Here is a 19,883-nt window from a genome sequence, read left to right on the forward strand (position 1 = left end):
AGATCAATCGGCTCTAAATGAAATAATCTTTGAAAAGGATAATGAGCAAATAATCATACTAAGAAGACAATGTGCTCTTGAAGAGCCTACGACATAACACTTCATGAAACCTTATGAGGGGTTCAAGTACCTGAAAATAATGAAGTGATGAGATTTCAAAATGTTATGTTGCATTATGAACCGATACAAAATGCTATATCATTAACGATATCTTTGATACGATATTGACGCAATATTGTAAAAGATTATGAGGATCTAAATTCTACGTTTATTTAAGCATGCTGACGTAGAAATATTTATCAAGTGACATGAAAGGATGCATCTTGGTAAGCGTAAAACTTATTTAATTTGCAATCCAGACACTTAAAGATGTCACACATGAAATGTAGAATATTGTCACTTGATAAAATTTATACGAAAACTTTTTCAAGGATTAGAAATGTTTGAAGCATATAAAAGTTTCTGAAAAACTTATTTAGAATCCTTATATTGTATAAGCTTATAGCTTGAAAATTATTGAAACTCTTGGAGAGTTTTCAAAGCAATAGATTATTTACTGACATGAGAAATATACCGAATTGAATTGGTTATGAAGTACCATATCTTAGTACAATTGATGTATGGATGTATCTTGCAAATACTACAAGGCCTGATATAGCCTTTTCGGTCAATTTGTTAGCAAAATTGCAGTTCCAATCTTATTGGTCATGCTGATATTGGGTACTTATTTAACCCGCATAAATCTTGGTCTCAAACACAAAATGTGTTCATATGTGGGAATACTGTCATATCTTGGAGATATACAAAGCAGTCTATCATAGTCATTTCATCGAATCATGCTGAGATAATAGCTATTCATGAAGCGAACCGAGAATGTTTGTGGTTGAGGTCCATGATACATCTCATTCGAGAAAAATATAGTTTGAAATATGATAATATACCCATAATTTTATACAGAGATAATACAACATACATAACACATCTTAATAGAGAATTCATAAAAGAAGATAGAACGAAGCATACTTCATCAAAGCTTTTCTACATACATGAGCTACAAAAGAATGGTTCTATGAACGTGCAACAGATTCATTCAAGTGACAATGTGGATGACTTATTCAACAAGTCTACTCCGATTGTAACTTTCAATAAGATGTTGCACAAGATCGGAATGCAAGGGTTCAAGGATGTTCTCATTAGGGGGAGTTGATATGCATTGTACTCTTTTTTCCTTACGAGGTTTTGTCCTATTGGGTTTTTCTTGTAAGGTAATGAGGCAGTCTATATGCGTATTGTTAGAGATGTGTACTCTTTTTCTTTCACTAGATTTTTTTTTCCCACTGGGTTTTTTCTAGTAAGGTTTTAACGAGGCACATTATCTATCTAGACATTCAAGGGGGAGTGTTATAAATGTATTTACATTATAGTGAATGTCTATCAAGATCTAATAAGATCTATTTGATATCTATTAGGATTTGAAGTATCTGTCTTTTAGTCAAAAACTATGAGTATTTTTCCCTATAAATAGAAGGGTTTCCTTCATTATAAATCATCCTCAAGGATCAATCTTATGATCTCTCATACCTCAAGAGAAATAACAATTACTCTCTCTATTCTCTCTACTCTTCTTTTTTGTTCTTTATTGTTTTATAACAGTTTCTATGTTTTAAAAGTATTGTTGAATATATAATTATTTAAAAGTATAATATAAAATATAATTAGAGTTTCTACATTATAATATGATTTATAATTTTATATTATTTTATCCTTTCAAATTGATCCAAACATCCATTTGGTAGTAGGATATTGCATTTAAATATGTTAGCAGACATTTGGACATGTAATTTGAAGTTTAATTAAATTTTTAATTTGAAATCAATGTTTTCCTATGATATTTGAAAAAAAAAAAAATTAACTTCAATCTAAAATTTTGGTTTCACATTTCAACTTCATTCAATTTCAAATTGCGATTTTGATTCTTTTAAATTAAAATTTGGCTCATAGGTTTATATTTACAAATTCATAATTTATCTAGAAAATTAACAGGTAACTATGTGACTTGTTAATATTGTGTTAAGATATTATATTTTATTTATGAATTATAATTTGCTTATTTGGCAATATTGTAAGAATTAGAGAACTTTTGACAAAATTATGAAAAAAAAAATATGTTTATGAGAATAAAAAATACAACTTTTAAGATCTAAATTATATGTCTAAATAAAATTTTGACTTGAGATAAACCTAATTTCCAATTGGGACCAAATGAAATCTCAATTTCGTTGATTATTGTCTGAATTTTCCACACTATTTAAAAAATAATAATTAATAAGATTGTTTTCCACAATACTCATATATTAATTGATGTATAATATTAAGAGTTGAAAAATAATTTAAAGAGTAAATTATTAATATAAATAAGAAAATAAGAAAAAAATTAATTTTCTTAAGTAACAAGTACATAATGAAAATATATTTCTAACCTATAATCTTTATCTTTAATCTTTATCTTTATCTTTATCTTTAATATATTAAAAGTGTGAAGGTTTAAGAAATATTGTTTGAACTTTTTACTCTTCATTAAAAGAGTTCACTTTAGAGAAAGTCGTCTTTTCACTTACTTAATCTAATTAAAAATATAGGGAGAATTAATGTTGATAGGTTTTCTTTTTTCTTTTGTACGTAAAAAAAAGTCTTACAATATATGATGAGTGAAAATATCCATTTAAAATTTTTGAATCGTTTAAACTATAAAGTCCAAATTTGTAGAAATTTATTCAAGATCATTATGACTTTTCGTAATTACATTTGGAATAGAATTTGAAAAAATTTCACGTAAAGAGAGAAGTTAAAAAAAAGGAAAAAAAGTGGATGCAAGAAACGTAAACGCAGATTTAATTTATTTTACCTTGAATAGAACTATTATAAGATAAACACTGTTTCATTTAATGTACAAAACTAGTATTAGTACCCGCACGATGTGCGGATAATATTTAAATAAAAGTAATCATTAAATAAAGATAGATTAAAAAAATAATTTAGATTTACATATTTATCAAATGAATAAAAGCATAAAAAAATAATTCATTGACCAATAAATAAATCAACATAGACTAATGAAATGTAAGTCACTATCTCCTATCAATTATAGTTTATTGAATAGTTCATAATAAATCATTTCAAAGTGAAAAAGAAAAGAAAACAAAATCAATTTGAATTTGTTGAAAATATTTACTTATATACGAATATTGAAAGGAGACTAAGTATAAAGAAAAAATATTACCATTCTAGTTATATCATTTATACCGTTTACATTTAAGTCAAAATAGAATTATGAAAATACCATATATAGAAAAGAGATAAAAGTTATCGCTAAAAATTTTAAACAAATAAATTATAATAATCTCAAGCAAGATCTTGTAATTTTTATTTTTCATTTGCGTCAAAACAATTGTGTATTTTTCTTAATTTTATTAATAGATTCATTATTTAGTGATACTATGTTGTTGAAAATTTGTATTTGAATAAAGAAATCACTAAAGTAAAAAACAAAAACGCTATGAATAATTAAAATCATTTGTGACAAATACTTTTCTTGTTTCAAACCTATATTATTTGAATATATAGCGACCTTCCCATATTTTTCTTCTTCAAATCTCATTTTTAATTATGACAACATTCCTTCAACATGTTGGTCTTTTACTCTACCAAAATATGATATTAAATAACAATTACTAAAATGAAAAAATCAATCATCTTTATATCATAATTATGCAAGACATCAAAATAATATATAATTAAGAAGTTATATTATTCATAGTACAAATTTATATTTGTATAAGGAGATTTAAAAACTAACAAACTTATTTTTTTTGAGAAAGAAAAATCACTACGAATATTCAAATTATTTTCAACAAATGTTTTTCTTGTTTCAAACATATGGTAAATTGTGATTACATTGTTCAACCTCCTCATACGCATATTCTTCTGTTGAACTCTCATTCTGAATTATTGATAACATTCCATCAATATGTATGATCCTTATTATGTTGAAACCTTTATTTTTAAAGCCTAAAATTTATGAATAAAAATCTGAATTAATATCTAGCAAACTATTAACAATTCTTATTTCTACATATTCATAATAGAAAACTTGATAAATATCAATCAGGGGGGGAGGGGGGAAGAAGAAGAAAAGTGTAGCAATATTTTTGTGTGATTGAATGGGTATATATAGCCATATGAGGTTAAATTTATCGTATACTAAAAATATAATGTAAGCTATAAATTAACTTTTCCAAATTAGTAAACCAATTAACTTAAATTATGAAATTTAAGATATTTATTTTTTCAAAATTTAATTTCTTTCATATAAACATCACAAAATTGATATAAGCAACATTTTGAAACATGATAAATGAATTAAATAACCCAAAAATGTTGTGGCATTATATTCTTTTGTCTATAAATCTTTTTTAATACATAAGAAGTGCTTAAGTCACACAATAATCTCATTTCTTTTTATAGTCCAAACTTACCATTTAAATTTTTTCATTTGAATTAATAAGATCATAGTAGATTGCACAAAATTAATTAATTAATTATATGTATTTTCATTAAATAAATAATGTACGACATTATTGTAATAAGACGACACAATCAACTAATTAATTTCAATTAATTAGAATCAATATTATGATCATAATATATAAAGTCAAGTTCCTTAAATTTAACGCTGTAAATTTTAAAATATATTTATAGCTAAAGTAGTAGTCAATATTTTTTTTTACCAATATATGTATATCAATTATGGAACTTTGCATATATCTTTTGTTTAAGTAATTGTCAATATTAGTTGATTTCTATCTCAATTTAATCGAATTAATTTGATAACAATAAGATTATTATTAATATTATATATTTATTTACCATAAATCTGTCCTAATTTTATAGCTTCATTATATTTAATTAATCTAAAATTAGATAAAGATCTCAAACGGAAACAATTGATATTAATTACCTTTATAATTTCAGAAATTCAATCCGATGAATTTATCATATTCTTATAGTTTGATTATATCAAATTGATATTAATTACATTTAAAATTTTGGGAAGAATTTTAAAAAGGTAACATTTTTTTTCCTAATTACTGATTTATTTCTCAAAAGTTTCTTATAAATTTATAATTTGATTATAGTCAATTGATTATTTAATTATCTTTATAATTTGCTAAAAACTCAAATAAGGTAACAACTTTTTTTTTTTCTAATTGCGGATTTTTCTTATATTCATTTATTTATCGTTTTACAAAAATATGTCAAACTTAATTGTTTTGAGAGATGTCATGTTTTTTTAATATTTTTTATTTAGAATGACTATAATCTTTCCTATATAAATTGATCGGTTACTATTTATTAATTGGTTATTTTCTTAATTGATTTTTTCTTACAATATTTTTTTTACTCAATTGCAATGAAATCGTTAATATTTATTTTCTTATAATACTAATATTAAAAGATATGAAACAATTATTTATTTTTTACCACAATATGAAATATGAAATAATATTATCTAACTAAATAAATAATCAAAAAACATATAATAATATGAAATAATTGATTACTATTCTTAATATGAAATAATTAAACAATCATAATAGTTTTCATCCAATAGAAAGAATCTTAATTGATTTTTACCACAATAAGAAATAACATTAAATGAAATAATATGAAATCACAATGAGGCCACCCTAGCCCATTGAGTGTTCTACCTCGGGCCATCGATATCATACGCCCTACATAATAGTTTTCATACGCTCTACATAATAGTTTTCATCCAACAAAAATGAATTTTAATTATTTTTTACCACAATATGAAATAATATTAGATATTTAAATAATCAACCAAATAAATTTTTGTTATAAAATGATAGTTTTTTATTGTAAGAATTCAAATAGGTAGTTCTCAAGATGACACTTGTCTTAATATTTATGTTAACTTCTTTGCTTTATTATATATATAGATAAGAAATAATACTAAATGAAATAATATGAAATCATAATAGTTTTCATCCAACAAAAATGAATTTTAATTATTTTTTACCACAATATGAAATAATATTAGATATTTAAATAGTCAACCAAATAACTTTTTATTATAAAATGATAGTTTTTTGTTGTAAGAATTCAAATAGGTAGTTCTCAAGATGACACTTGTCTTAATATTTATGTTAACTTCTTTGCTTTATTATATATATAGATACGAAATAATATTAGATATTTAAATAAATAACCAAATAGCTTTTTGTCATAAAATGATAGTTTTTTGTTGTAAGAATTAGTTTTTTGTTGTAAGAATTCAAATAGGTAGTTCTCAAGATGACACTTGTCTTAATATTTATATTAACTTCTTTGATTTATTATATATATAGATAAACGATAAGCCAAAAGTATCAATATGTATCAACCAAAAAAAAAAAATCTATTTCATTTAATGTCTAGAATAAATAATTGTCTTTCCGACATTAATAAAGAGGTAATATTTTATATGAGAAAAAGAGGAAAATATTATGAAAGATATAGTTAAATAATCATAATATTTAACATTTCTAAATTAATTAACCAAAAAGTAACACTTAAAAACACTTTTAAGAAATTCAATCAAACACTATTTGCTACTCAAAGATATTTTTTTAATTTATATATAGATCAAATATAAATATTTCTCACCGATATGTTGAGTTAAAAATTTTGGTCAAATAGTTTATTAGAATGTATACATGATTATTCTTTTCAAAAATAATTTTAACGAAAAAAATTAAATGTTCAACTATTATGCATATACTTACTGAAATTAAGACGAAAAAAGATAGTTTATTAAATTTTATTGATGAAATAGGCTGGCAACTCTTTAAATTTATCGATTATTTCATTTAAACACTCAAATTATGATTTATTTTAATCGAGCATCTAAACGCATAATAAATGTTCATATTTAAGAGACGCCTGTGAATAAATGAAAAATTATTTTTTCAAAATTAAAAACGTCTAATAGGAATACTTTAGGTAAATTTCATACAATGACAAGAGTTATTAGAAAATTAATAATTAAAGAGTCTTAACTTATATGGTATATTTGAAATCAATTAAAACTTTATTTAGTCCTTTGATTTTGGACATTGCACGATTCAATTTTTTTTAGACATAATTTTTCTTTTATTATTGGGATATTAACGATTTTTTTTGCCTCATATTAAGAGCGACTTTTTAAGTCATTATATTATTATTGAAAATAAATCAATATGAAGAAAGAATAAAACAAAAGGGGAAATTAAGTACAAAGAGACAGAAGAAGAATTTTTCCTTTTCATTACGACATAAATTGCAAAAAAAAATTACCTTATATTTAATGAAAATTTTAGCTTATACATGATGAAAATTTGTCAGAAATCAAATCTCTTAATTTTGAATACGTAAGAGGCAACACAACACCAAAAGTACTTTTATAAAAGCACTTCTAAAATAAAACTTTTCAAAATAATCTAATTTTAGAAGTTCGGCCACACGCTAAAAAGGCCGGGTACTTTCTTCTATTTTTTTAATTCGATATAAATAATAATTGATATTGTAGTATTAATACACGATGGACTTAAAGAACAACTTCATTCGCTTAATGATGGAACAAATTAGCTCAACACATTTAGCCGACAAGGAAAGAACTTATGCGATACACAAGATTATATGGTACCGCATAAAGTAAAATGAATTTTATTATAAATTATGTATCTCACATTTCTTTTTAATACACCTTTAATCCTAAATATTTTACCTACTTTTAAAAACTAATTTATACTTCTTAATGTAACATACTCATAATAATTGTTCACTTTATAAACAATATTCATGGTTGGCGTAGACACTTGCCTAGTATATAAAAAGCTACTAAGTAAGAAAATAGGGCAATAGAATTTCTATCATACTTGAGAGACGCTTTGATTAAAATATCAGAATCCCCAATACTTGTCCGTCTCCGACGAAATCAGACTTGTAAGTTCCCCTCTTTCACGTATTTGTGATTACCCTAATTACTTTTCGAATTTTTACCAATTATTAGTGCATGAATTGTAGATTACAGATTGTTTGTTTGTCCCAAAACAGTCTCTTATATCTTTGTTATTTGTGTTAGTAGCTATAGTACTAGTATTCTTTTAGAATATTATATCCGTTGTTGTATTACTTCGTGAGTCTTGTTTATTGTGTTATTGGGTGTGGTAATTTGTTTTGTATCTTGTCTTTTTCCTATTCATTTTCTAGATAGTCGCAGTTCTATCAAAAACGATCTCTCTATCTCACCTTTGAGGTAGTTGTATGACTACGTACTATTACCCTTGCAAAACCCTACTTGGTGGGAATATATTGGGTATGTTGTTGTTGTTGTTGTATTGTTTACCAAACTAGTGGGACTATCACTCCCTAAGTCCCAAAATATGTGTCACTTTTCGTTTGTCTGAGAGGTAATTTGTAACACTCCGAACTTTTGTGCTAGGATTTGAATGAATGTAACTAAACCTGAACCTGGTGAAATTGAGTGTGTCTAGGCGTAAAGGTCAATTCTTAAGTGTGGAAAGTGTTATGGATGTGGATTAAAAGGAACGTGAGTCTAGTTTCCAACGCCAGCGGTCGTTCGTCAATCCGAAATATGTGTGAAAAGGTATGACCATTTGAATGGGCATTGTGCAGTCCGCACAACCACGCGGTGAAGGCAATACTACTGTCATTTCTGCACAACCGTGCAAGGAAGACAGTCCGACCAGCCATGCAAACAAGGTGCCAGCTGCGCGACCGCGCACGAGAAAACACTACGAAAGGTCACTTTCCAAAAATTTCATTCTTCTCTCTTTCTTTTAAGCCCTAATTTGGTTTTCTCTCCTCTGTTCATCCTCCAACATCACGGTATGTTCCTCCCATGTATTTCAAAGTATTCCTAATTATTTCTAATCATTAATTAGGATTCCTAACAAGGTTCTACACTACAAATCCTAGGATTTTCAAGGAACCTATCTCCAAAATTCAAGAAAAGTAATTGTGGTCCTTCTCCTTCCAAGATCATATATTCTTGAAAATATGGAGCAATTAAGCTATGTGGAACTACCCTCAGTCTTTTAGAATTTCAAAATCATGGTTTCTTACACTACAAAAAAATCGGGTTTAGCAACGGATTTGTAGCAACAAACACTTTTTTCGTCGCTAATTAACAACGGAATTGCAACAAAATAGTTTTTTTGTCGCTAAATAATTGAAAATAAAATTAGTAGCCTAATTAGCGATAGATTAGCGACAAAAAGTATAATCTGTTGCTATATTTTGGTGGTAAATATTGGCGCCTTTATTTTGGTGACAAAATTAACGACATAAAAAGGGGAATTTTTTTTTGACATGGTGGAGATGGAAATAGCAACGAAATTTTTGTCACTAGAATTATTTTACCATTTTAAAAAAATATATTATTTTTTTTAAATAATTAGCAACAGATTTTGCACCCGTTGCTGAATCCGTCACCCTACCAAATAAATATTAGGGCAAAGTCTTTTATTTCACTTTGGTCCCAACACATTGTATCCTCCGCCTCTCTCTAAAAACAGCCTCTCCTTTCCCTTTTCTCTCCATTGTCTCTCAATTGAGAAAAGGGAATTGCTCAATATCAATCGAAAAGGGAATTAATCACTCAATTTTGAATCTAAGTTAGAGGTACGATTCTAAATCTCGTAATGTGAGTTGTTTTTTCCTCTTTCAATTTCTTAATTTCTATGTTAGATTTCATTTGTAAATGATAGGTTTAGGGTTGTTTGAGCTCTTTCACTTAAGGTTGTTCGATTATTGTGTTAAAAAGTTTGATAAATGGTTATTTACTTGAAATAGGAATCGGATTTTTTCTCAGAATTTCTGTTTGTGGTTTTTTTAACTTGAAATAGTAGGTGTTGTTGGGGGAGCTGTACTACTTGTGGTATTTTTGGCAGTTTTCCTTCTCTTCTTTTGTAGAAGATCACAGCATACATACACGTCACGATGTGGATCGGTACATGTTTTCCAAAGTTGTGCAAGATAATGCACAACCCAATATTTCTGATGAGCTCTTGAAAAATACTAGTAAGTTGTAGTTTGACTTTATTTTCAACGTCAACTCTAAATAGGCAGATTTTCTGCAGAAAAGTTTCTAAGCCAATTACTTAAGTTTTCAGCGGATTTGATTAGAGTTTCTTTAACTTATTTTACCTCAGGAATCATTTCGCAAGAATCAGCACTTGGATCACAAGGTGCTCCATCATATCGGGTGTTCTCCATGGAAGAGTTGGAAGAAGCGACAGAAAAATTTGATAAATCAGCATTGCTCAGTGAAGGCTCCATTGGAAAAGTACTGCTCTGAAACTGTTTGTACTCCCAAATTAATTTAGGAAAAGGGCTCAGTATATTGTTTTCTTGCATATATCTATTCAAAATTCATGTTATATTCAAAATGCTCTTCCCCAAAGTGTACGTTTTTATTTTATCTTTTCTAATTGTGTTTTGGGTTGTTAAAATTGTTCTTAAATTTATACTTTGAGTTGAGAATAGGATGATTTATGTTAAGATAGACCCATTGATGAAATTCCTTTTCTAATTTCAAGTCTATAACCCATTGAGATGAACATGACTTTAAAGATGATTTTTGTGGGGGATTTGACTACGTTATCATTGATTCATGGTTAATGGTTTTAAACAAGTGTCTTTAAATGATATTCAATGAATTGTATGAAGTATATCTTTGCTCATAAGATGCTAGAACTCTTAAAAAGCTCCATTGTGAAGTTTAGAAACATGAACAGTTGACTTGCAAGTCTTGGTACCAATAAAATAATTTTTTTCATGATTAAATGGAGCGTTGATGAGATAAAGATGTAACTTTTTGAAAGATAATAGATGAGATGAACATGAGTAGAATATGTTCTTAAGAGAATTAGATGGTTGACCGAAAGGGGGTGAACTTGTATTGATTCACTACCCAAGATCACATTTTGCCGACGTTGGGTTGGTTGTTCTGGAAATCAGCACAGTTTCATATATATGTGTTAGATCCGTACATTTTGTCGTCTTGGACGCTACATCATTTCATGATGTAGGTTTTGAGGCGTATGCTCGTGGTTCCTACAACAGTAGTAGTCGTCATACCCGCTTCTGCTATTGGTGATCCCTCCATCTTTCGGAAGGCATATTCATTTGATGTCTTGACTTTATTCTTTTAGTTTTATCATATAGTTGGGGCCTTGTCCCAGGTCAGTCATTTACTTATTCTATTGGAGGCTTCATAGACCTATGTTGATGTCAGTTTAGATGATTTCAGTTTCTTTGAAACACTTTGGAGTTTTTCATAATTATGATTTAATAACTTAGACATTTATGAATTGTTTTATAACTGTTTCTTCCACACTTTTAGTTGAATCTAATGAGCAAAGCTAAGTGGTTCTCTCAGGTTATTCATGATTTTGGATGCCTACTACGTCTGGGGCCTAGGCTCAGGTCGTGGCATAAGTTGACCTATTTTCAAGCTAGATTGAATTAGATTAATTTAATACTTTTAAAATTACGATTTAAAAGGTAAAGTTGTTGTCATGTGACCAGAAGGTCATGGGTTCAAGCCGTGAAAACAACTTCTTGTAGAAATGCTGGGTAAGACTACAGGTCTATCCCCAGATCCACACATAGCAGGAGTTGTAGTGCACCGGGCTGCCCCTTTAAAAAAAAAAAAATTAAGATTGTATCTAAACGGTACGAAATATATTATAAGTTGCAAATTTTTCATATTAATATGGTGAAATAATACATCTTAAAATGTCGGTCAAAGTTCGTGTTGTTTGAATATCGAGAAGCGAAAAATGACGCATACTTTGGGACAGAGGGAGTACTTTTTTTAGGGAGAGAGCATCATGATTGCATCGCTCTGTTATCAATTTGCTTACTTCATCTCCTAAAGTTCTGTGAAGTTTTTTTTTCTTACCTCTATGTTTTGTTTTAGGAGATTATCCAACTAGGCTAGCCGATTTTTGAAATTATTGTTAAAGTTGTGCTGAGTTTGCAATATTTTTTTTCTGTATTTATCGTTGATAGTGACTTGGAGGGTCTGGTGTTTATGCCTGAGTAGTATAATTAGTTGCTCTTTGCTAATTGTTTGAGGTTCTTTTGATTCTAAAAATTTGGGATCACTCTGTACGTTCTCTTATGTTAGCTGTTGTCAGTATATGATTCAAAATTTAATGCTTATCGGGTATCATACAAATCTCTTCTTTTTATGTTCACACTGCCCATCAGATGTCTTTATCACTTGCAGCGTAATGCTGGCCGATATTTGATATTCTTGCTTAAGTTGTGCGCAATTTGCAATAGTTTTTACAATGCACTCATCTTTTATGATATTAACTTGAGAGGGTCTACTGTTTATTCATTTGTAGTTAACTCGATCGCTTTTTGTTATATTTGAGTTTCTTTTGATTCTAGAAAATGTGCTCTCTTTTTAGATTCTCTTATGTTAGTTAACTACAGTGAGAAAATAAGTACATGTCACTTTGAGTTGAATCTCTATCGGGTATCATATGAATGTCATCCTTTTCTATTCACACTGCACATCAAATATCAAATTGAGTAGTCTATTCTAAGTCTTGAGTCAATTGAGGATTCTAGATGCCAACATCTAGAAGTTGTGGATATGGAAACTCCATCTGCTGCTTCATATATACCAAATTCAAGATTGATAATGCAACAAAGCAAGAGCACCAAACGGACGTTGTTGGTCATGTCTATTGTTCTTTGTTCTCTAAAGAAAATAAAATAGTGAACGTTGCAGGTCGTAATGCATAATATGTAATTCAGCTTTGGCTTCTTTTTTTCTTCGAAGATGAAATCATTCTCTCTTCCTTCAAAGCTAACATGTTTTTTTTTGGAAAAGGGTTAAAAGTGCACTAGTTTGACAAACAATAAGGACTATTTAGTGCTCCAAGTGAAAGAAGAGTGATGATTTTGAACTTAAGTCCAAAGGGACTATTTTGGGACTTCAATTTGATAAATTTTTGCATAGATGTGGATTGTCCTGTTTAAGTTTTTATCTCATCTGACTAGAGATTTTATCTTTTAAATGGATAAGCATATAGAGAAAACAAAGCATGGCAGAGTGAATTCTCAGCTTGGGAGTCCTCATAGAAATTGTGGATGAAGAATGGATGCGAGATACTCTGCCCGCTGATGGTACGATCCTTATTCAATTAATATAATCACTCCACTATGCTTCAATACCAACTTAGTTGCAATCGACTACATCAATCTTATCAAGTGGTTACCCTCGGCGTGCTTAAGCTCTCAAGTTTGGTCGAAGATAATGATGTGTTGTCTCAATTAGGCAACACTCGAGTTCGCCAGCGAGACACTAAGTCTGTGCATCACACATGGCTTCTATCTTGAAGAGAACAGTATAAACAATAAATATTGGTCGAAGATAATGATGTGTTGTCTCAATTAGGCAACACTCGAGTTCGCCAGCGAGACACTAAGTCTGTGCATCACACATGGCTTCTATCTTGAAGAGAACAGTATAAACAATAAATATTTTACGTAGTTGCATTTTTTTTCATTGGCTTAAGAATTCTCTGAAGCTAGAGGTTTTCTAAATCACATACTTATCTTAATTCAGCTATATAATATTTCCTTCCATTTCAAATTGATTGACCTGTTTTGACTTGGCACGGGATTTAAGAAAATAAAGAAGACTTTTGAATCTTGTGGTCTTAAATTAAAAATATGTCAAATGTACCAAAAGGTCCTAAATATGTCATGTGGAAAGTTGAAATCAAAGAGTTTCTAAAAGAGGAAAAGAGTCATTCTTTTTTAAACGGGCTAAGAAAAAAGTAAGTCAAACAAATTGAAATGGAGGGAGTAATTGTTATGGTATATTCTTATAATTATTCTCTTTCTTTTTTCCATTTTCCATGTATCTTGTGTAGCTTAACTGCTTAAGAATTGACGCATGTTAGAATTTACTGATGGTGCTTTTAATTTATCTTTTTCCGCAGATCTCCCTTTACCACCTGTACTACTTCCAAAGACAGATGACAACGAAGACACAAGTAAGTATTACTTGTATTCAAACGCTTGGGAGATATTGAATGTATAAATGCTTTATTACTCAATTGTTGGTCTGGGTATGAAATATGAAATCAAAAGATGACAAGTTGAGACTTTATTTATCGCCACGTTATGTTAGAACAAAATGCCTGTAAAGTGAGTAGCTGTTATATGGCTTCTAGCTCTTGGCCCTTTTTTGTTTAGTGTTGCAGTGCCCCAGATAGGAGTACGTTTTAGCACAAAATTTCCTTGGTTAAGCACTTCATATGTGGTTACATTAATTTTTGAAAAGAAGCTGAAAAAGTCATCTCTTGCAATTAGTAGGCTCTGCAAACCTGTGATAACTTTCCCTAAAGTTTAATCTATCCTCTGTTCATCATGATTGGTGTATACTGAAGTGCTTCCTTAACTCGTTCTCGGTGATGTTAAACCCCTTGCAGCATACATTATTTCAGCTAGTAGCCTAGTATCATGTGGCTTTTGCTTATAAGCATTTGATGGAATATTAATGAGAACTTGATGCTATAGTTGGGTTATTTCTGAAATGGGTTTTGGCATAAACAGAGATCAAGAACACTTGTACGTGGATGTAATTTAGATATTTCCTGGTGCGCTCACATTTTATTGAGTTCTGATAACAGGAATTCTACGTTCAATGAGTTATGGAACAGATCAGTTTGTTAGTTATTTTCATAATGACTTCTTTCCATAAGTTCTCGTCTTTGGATGATTGAATTGTATCCTTTTGCAGATCAAGAGGCTCCACAAGTTGATGGAGATACATGGCACGATCTTGCATTGGAAAATCAACGACGTTAATGATCAATCTCGTGTGTTTGATTTGCAACCATTATCGTCATATATATTTGTTGGTCATATACTTGATTAGCATTGATCGTTGTACGAAAACTAATTTTAACTGTTCTTTCTAAGATATGTTGGTCAGTGGTCTGTTAGTCTAGTGGTATAAGTGCAACAACGCGTGATATGTGGGTTAGCACACATTATTGAGTTCGAACCTTATGACATACAAAAACTCGGTATTTAAGAGAAGGTTTGAGGGTCGGACACCTTGGCGCCATTGATCCTAGTTATCTTGGCAATCTATGCTCTCTAATGGAATAGATCCATGGAATGCTAGCTTGTTAGTGGATGTTAAAGGTCGTTCCTACTCCTAGTTTGTATCAAATTGAATGTCTTGTTTAAATTAGTATTTCTACTTTATATTTGAGCAATGTTTCTACAATATGAAAATTATAATTTTGATTTAAATCTCTGATGTATAAGAACTGCGGGTTGCTTGGTATGTGATGTAGAAAAATTTATATCATGGATTGGGATATCCAATGAACTTATTCCAATCAGTAAAAATGGTGAAATAAATAAACGCAGAATTAATCAATAATTCTAACTAAATATAAGATAAGATAATTTTGCATTTTATTTAAGGATTATTGCTCCTTATACTTTTTACCAAATGACCCCAAGAAGATTTAAAAGATGCATTCTGTCATGTGGCAAGTTGATCAATTTTTTGTTGAGATACATTGCTTCATCCATTTCAACCACTTCTGCCCAAAACCCATCATTTCTAATGCTTTCAGAAAGTATCTCCAGTTAACATGGTCAAATGCTTTCTCTATGTCCCGCTTGCAAAGAAGGCTTGGTTTCTTCTGCTCAACTCTGGAATCAACAGCTTCGTTGGCAACCAGGACTGCATCCATGATTTGTCTCCCTTTAATGAATGACATTTGTTGAGAATCTACCAACTTGCTAATCACCCTTTTCAGTCTTTCAGTTAGTACTTTAGAAAGCAACTTGTAAATACTACCAATTAGACTTATAGGTCCAAAATCTCTCAACTCTTTGGCACCTTTTTTTTAGGAATAAGTGCAATAAAAGTTGCGTTAAAACTTTTCTCAAACACTTCCTGATCATGGAAGTTTTGAAAAGTGTCCAGAATATCCTGCTTCACCACCTCCCAGCACTTGATAAAGAAACCCATAGTGAAACCATCTGGCCCAGGTGCTTTATCAGATGCACACAACTTGAGGCACCTCAAAACTTCAGTTTCATCAAAGTTGCTTTGGAGAGCCACCCTATCCTCCTCTATTAGCACTGGGAACTGAGTATTTTGATAGATAGGTCTCCACTGGATGAATTCTGTGTACAAATTTTTGTAATAGTCCACAATTTCTCCTTCAATTCGACTTGGTTCTTTGGTAAGTTCTCCCTGTATCACCAATTGGTCAATATTGTTGTATCTTTTATGAGCATTAGCCATTTTGTGAAAGAATTTAGTATTCTTATCATCTTCCTTCAACCAGAGAACACTGGACTTTTGTCTCCATGAAATCTCCTCTTTCTTAAGCAACTCCTCATATTTTAGAAGTAATTCAGACTTTTTAGCCGTCTCCTCATCCGTGAGTACTCTATCTTCCCTCTTAGTATCCAATTCTGTCATTTGTTCAAGTAATTTCTTCCTTTGTATGCCCAAGTTCCCGGACTCCCCATTCCTCCATTCGAGTTTGGATTTCAAAGTTTTAAGCTTGCAAACTAAGACATAGTCAGGAAAATGAAAGAGGACCACTAGTTTTTGACTCTATCAATGAAGCCTTCTGTCTCCAACCATCAATTTTCAAATTTAAAATAGTTCTTGTTCCTTTCCCAAGGCCCTCCAAGTAGTGCTATAGGAATGTGGTCAGAACTCAATCTTTGAAGTGGGAGTTGTTTCATGTTTTGGAAACTATCATCCTATTCTTTGGAAACTAGGAACCTATCAATCCTGGCAGCCGTTTCATGTTGGTCTCCTTTGAACCAAGTATACTTAGCATCCTCTAGTTGCAAGTCAACTAGCTTCATATCTTCGATAAAGTCTGAAAACTCACTTATGCCCCTTGTTCTGTTTGTACCATTCTTCTTCTCGAAAATATATCTAGTGACATCAAAATCCCCACAAATGGCCCAAGGCCCTTCCATCAGTCCCCTCACAGAGCTCAATTCATCCCAAACTGTTCTTTTTTCTTTGTAACAATTGGGAGCATATACACACTTGAAAGTTTGAAGTTGTGATTCAAACTTACAAGTGATCGAGTACATTTTGATCTCTAGAACCTCTCCCTTCCAAACCCTCTCATCCCACATCAATAATATACCTCTCCCCCCCTTGTTCCACCTGCTTTAAGATATACATGTCTAACCCATCTCCTTCCCCAAATTTGTTTAGCCATTTTTGAAACATTCCCTTCAAATTTTGTCTCTTGAAGACAAATAATGTCTACCTTCCACCCCCACACCATACTGTTCACTAGCCTCCTCTTCTCTCTATTATTCAGCCCCCTAACATTCCAAGACACTAGCTTGAACTTCATTAAGAACTAGAGCTTGTATATTCCCCCTTCTTCCTATTCCTTGTGCTTTTGAATTTAACATCAAAAGATACTAGACTTTTCAATTCTTGTATACCCGTTATCCTTGTCTTTTTGACTTCAACATCGTGGTCCAGTCTTCTTGCTTGCCTGCAGCTGTCTATCTGCATTAAGAGTTCTGTGGCCTCCTCTTCGAGTCATTGGAAATCAATCCCAAATATTTTCCCCAGTTTTATCAAGTTTTGTTGCACCCAGACTGATGTTTCTTTTTCTCTCCCTAGTAAAATTTGTTGTTGCTATATCATTATTGGTTCCGCTTCCTCTACCTCCCAGTTGACAATTTCAGTGTTGTCATTCTGGCAAGTTATTTCATAATTTTCAGTTTCTGCACCTCTACTGTTGCAATTCCTTAACACCTGCGGATCTTCTTCCTTATCCGATGTTAGTGAGGCACGCCTATTTGCAACCTCAGTTGTCGTCATCACCATCTTCGCGAAAGATTTCCTTTGTTCTGCTACTGGAGAGAAGTCATGCAGAGATAGTTGTGTTGTTATGTCTTCAGCAAAGCTAAAGGCACTGTGGGCTTCTGTCAGACTCTGTTTCTCTATTTGTAGATTGTTGAAAATAACTTATGCGGCTAAATCTGGGCCTTTAAATGAGTTTTGTGGCATTTTCAGACTGGGCTTATCTGAACAGGCCATTACAGAGGTCTCATTTAAATGTAACATGTGCCTAACATGTGATCTTGCTGACACACTTTCTCCAGTTGTACCCATGTGCTGTCTTCTAATAGAATCCCTGATATGAAGGGATTTTTGTACTTCTCCACAGAGGCTCTCCTCTTTTACCCCTTGTACAAAGGCATTATCTGAATAAAGTGCTTCATCTCCTCCGACTGTTTTTTCCTGCAGGATTTCAAGCCGTGGTTGACATTCTACCCAAAGTGGAATGTGGTACATGACGCCGTTTCGGGATATCGCCACCTCCCTTAGGATGCTGCTACCATCATTTGGAACTAAAATTCTGGCCCATTTCATATGAAACTTAAGCTCTGTTTCTTCCTCTGTAGTAACCCATTCCCCGCAGACTTCGCCTATTTCCTTAAAAATATTCTTGGACCAAAGATGCATGGGAATACCCACGGCTCTAATCCAGGTTTTCTTCACAGTTGCTGCTCTTGGGATGCACCCAATTGTTGGCTGCCACCATTCGAGATGAAATCTGTAATTTTTCCATCTCCATTGACCTTGAATGGTCTGCTCCGCCATGTATCTATTTGGGAACTCGAAGAGGAACATCTCACTGTACAACTCATAGATGTTTACTCTGAAAACTTTCTTCCATGTTGTTGTGGACCATCTTCTGATATCACCTAAAGTTGGCCGTTCCTTTGATTCCTCACTGCAATACCCAACTAGACATCGCCTTAATAGTTCATCCTCCTGGGCATCCGTTTTTTCTAGTACTTCTGGAGTTCCTCTCTTGCTATTGATCTCAGCTGTGTGGATGTTCCTAGTTTGCCATTTACTCTCTTGTATAACACTTGCGTAGGGATAATCAGCTTCGGTATTCCTTGAGCTTGGTGTTATCTGCTTCTTCCTCTGGGATTTAATGAACCTATCGATCTTTGAAGCAATGTCCAACCACCCAGCATTTACTGCTATTTCTGGAATGATTAGACCGGTTCTCCCCCCTCTATTTAATGTTATAATGCTAATAAATCTCCCATATTCATTATACTTTCTTGTACAGAAGTGCTCTGCATCAGTTTCTGCCAGCTTCTATCTCCTGATTTCCTTCTTTTTTTCCTTTGATGCTTCTTTCAGGCAGACACATATCCACTCCATCACCTTTCTGCTCACTGATGATCTGCACATCATCTTCCTACTCCTTTCCACCCACTCGTACCACTCAGCCTTTTCAGTCTCCCATCTAGTGATATCAAAGGATTTAAACCCTTCATTGAAGTAGATTCTGTTTTCCTCCATCCTTTAGCTTAAGGATTCTAAGGTGTTTATCAAGAATCACAGTGGCTGATTATTGGTAGCTTGAAAGAAGGTCCAATTCCGGTGAAAGCTACTGGCAAGTGAGATTTTCGCTTCGGAAAGGGGAAGCTGTGTAGTCCTAGTAAAGGAAATTAGAGGTGTTGACGCTGTATAATTCAAAAAAACTGACTGAAAACTGATGGAGAAGTGTCACGCGCCGGCACGTGAGGCGCGTGACGTTGGTGAGTGAGAGATCTGGTGGCGCGTAAGTGCGCGTGGGGCTGATTTCGCGAATGTGTTTTCTAGGGTTTGGTCACAGGAGGGTGATGGTGGCTATGGAGGAATAGGATTGAGAGAAAGAGAAAGAAGGTGAGGTGTTCCACTGATC

Source organism: Capsicum annuum, chromosome 10 (genome assembly GCF_002878395.1).
Source record: "Capsicum annuum cultivar UCD-10X-F1 chromosome 10, UCD10Xv1.1, whole genome shotgun sequence".
Lineage (NCBI taxonomy): Eukaryota > Viridiplantae > Streptophyta > Magnoliopsida > Solanales > Solanaceae > Capsicum > Capsicum annuum.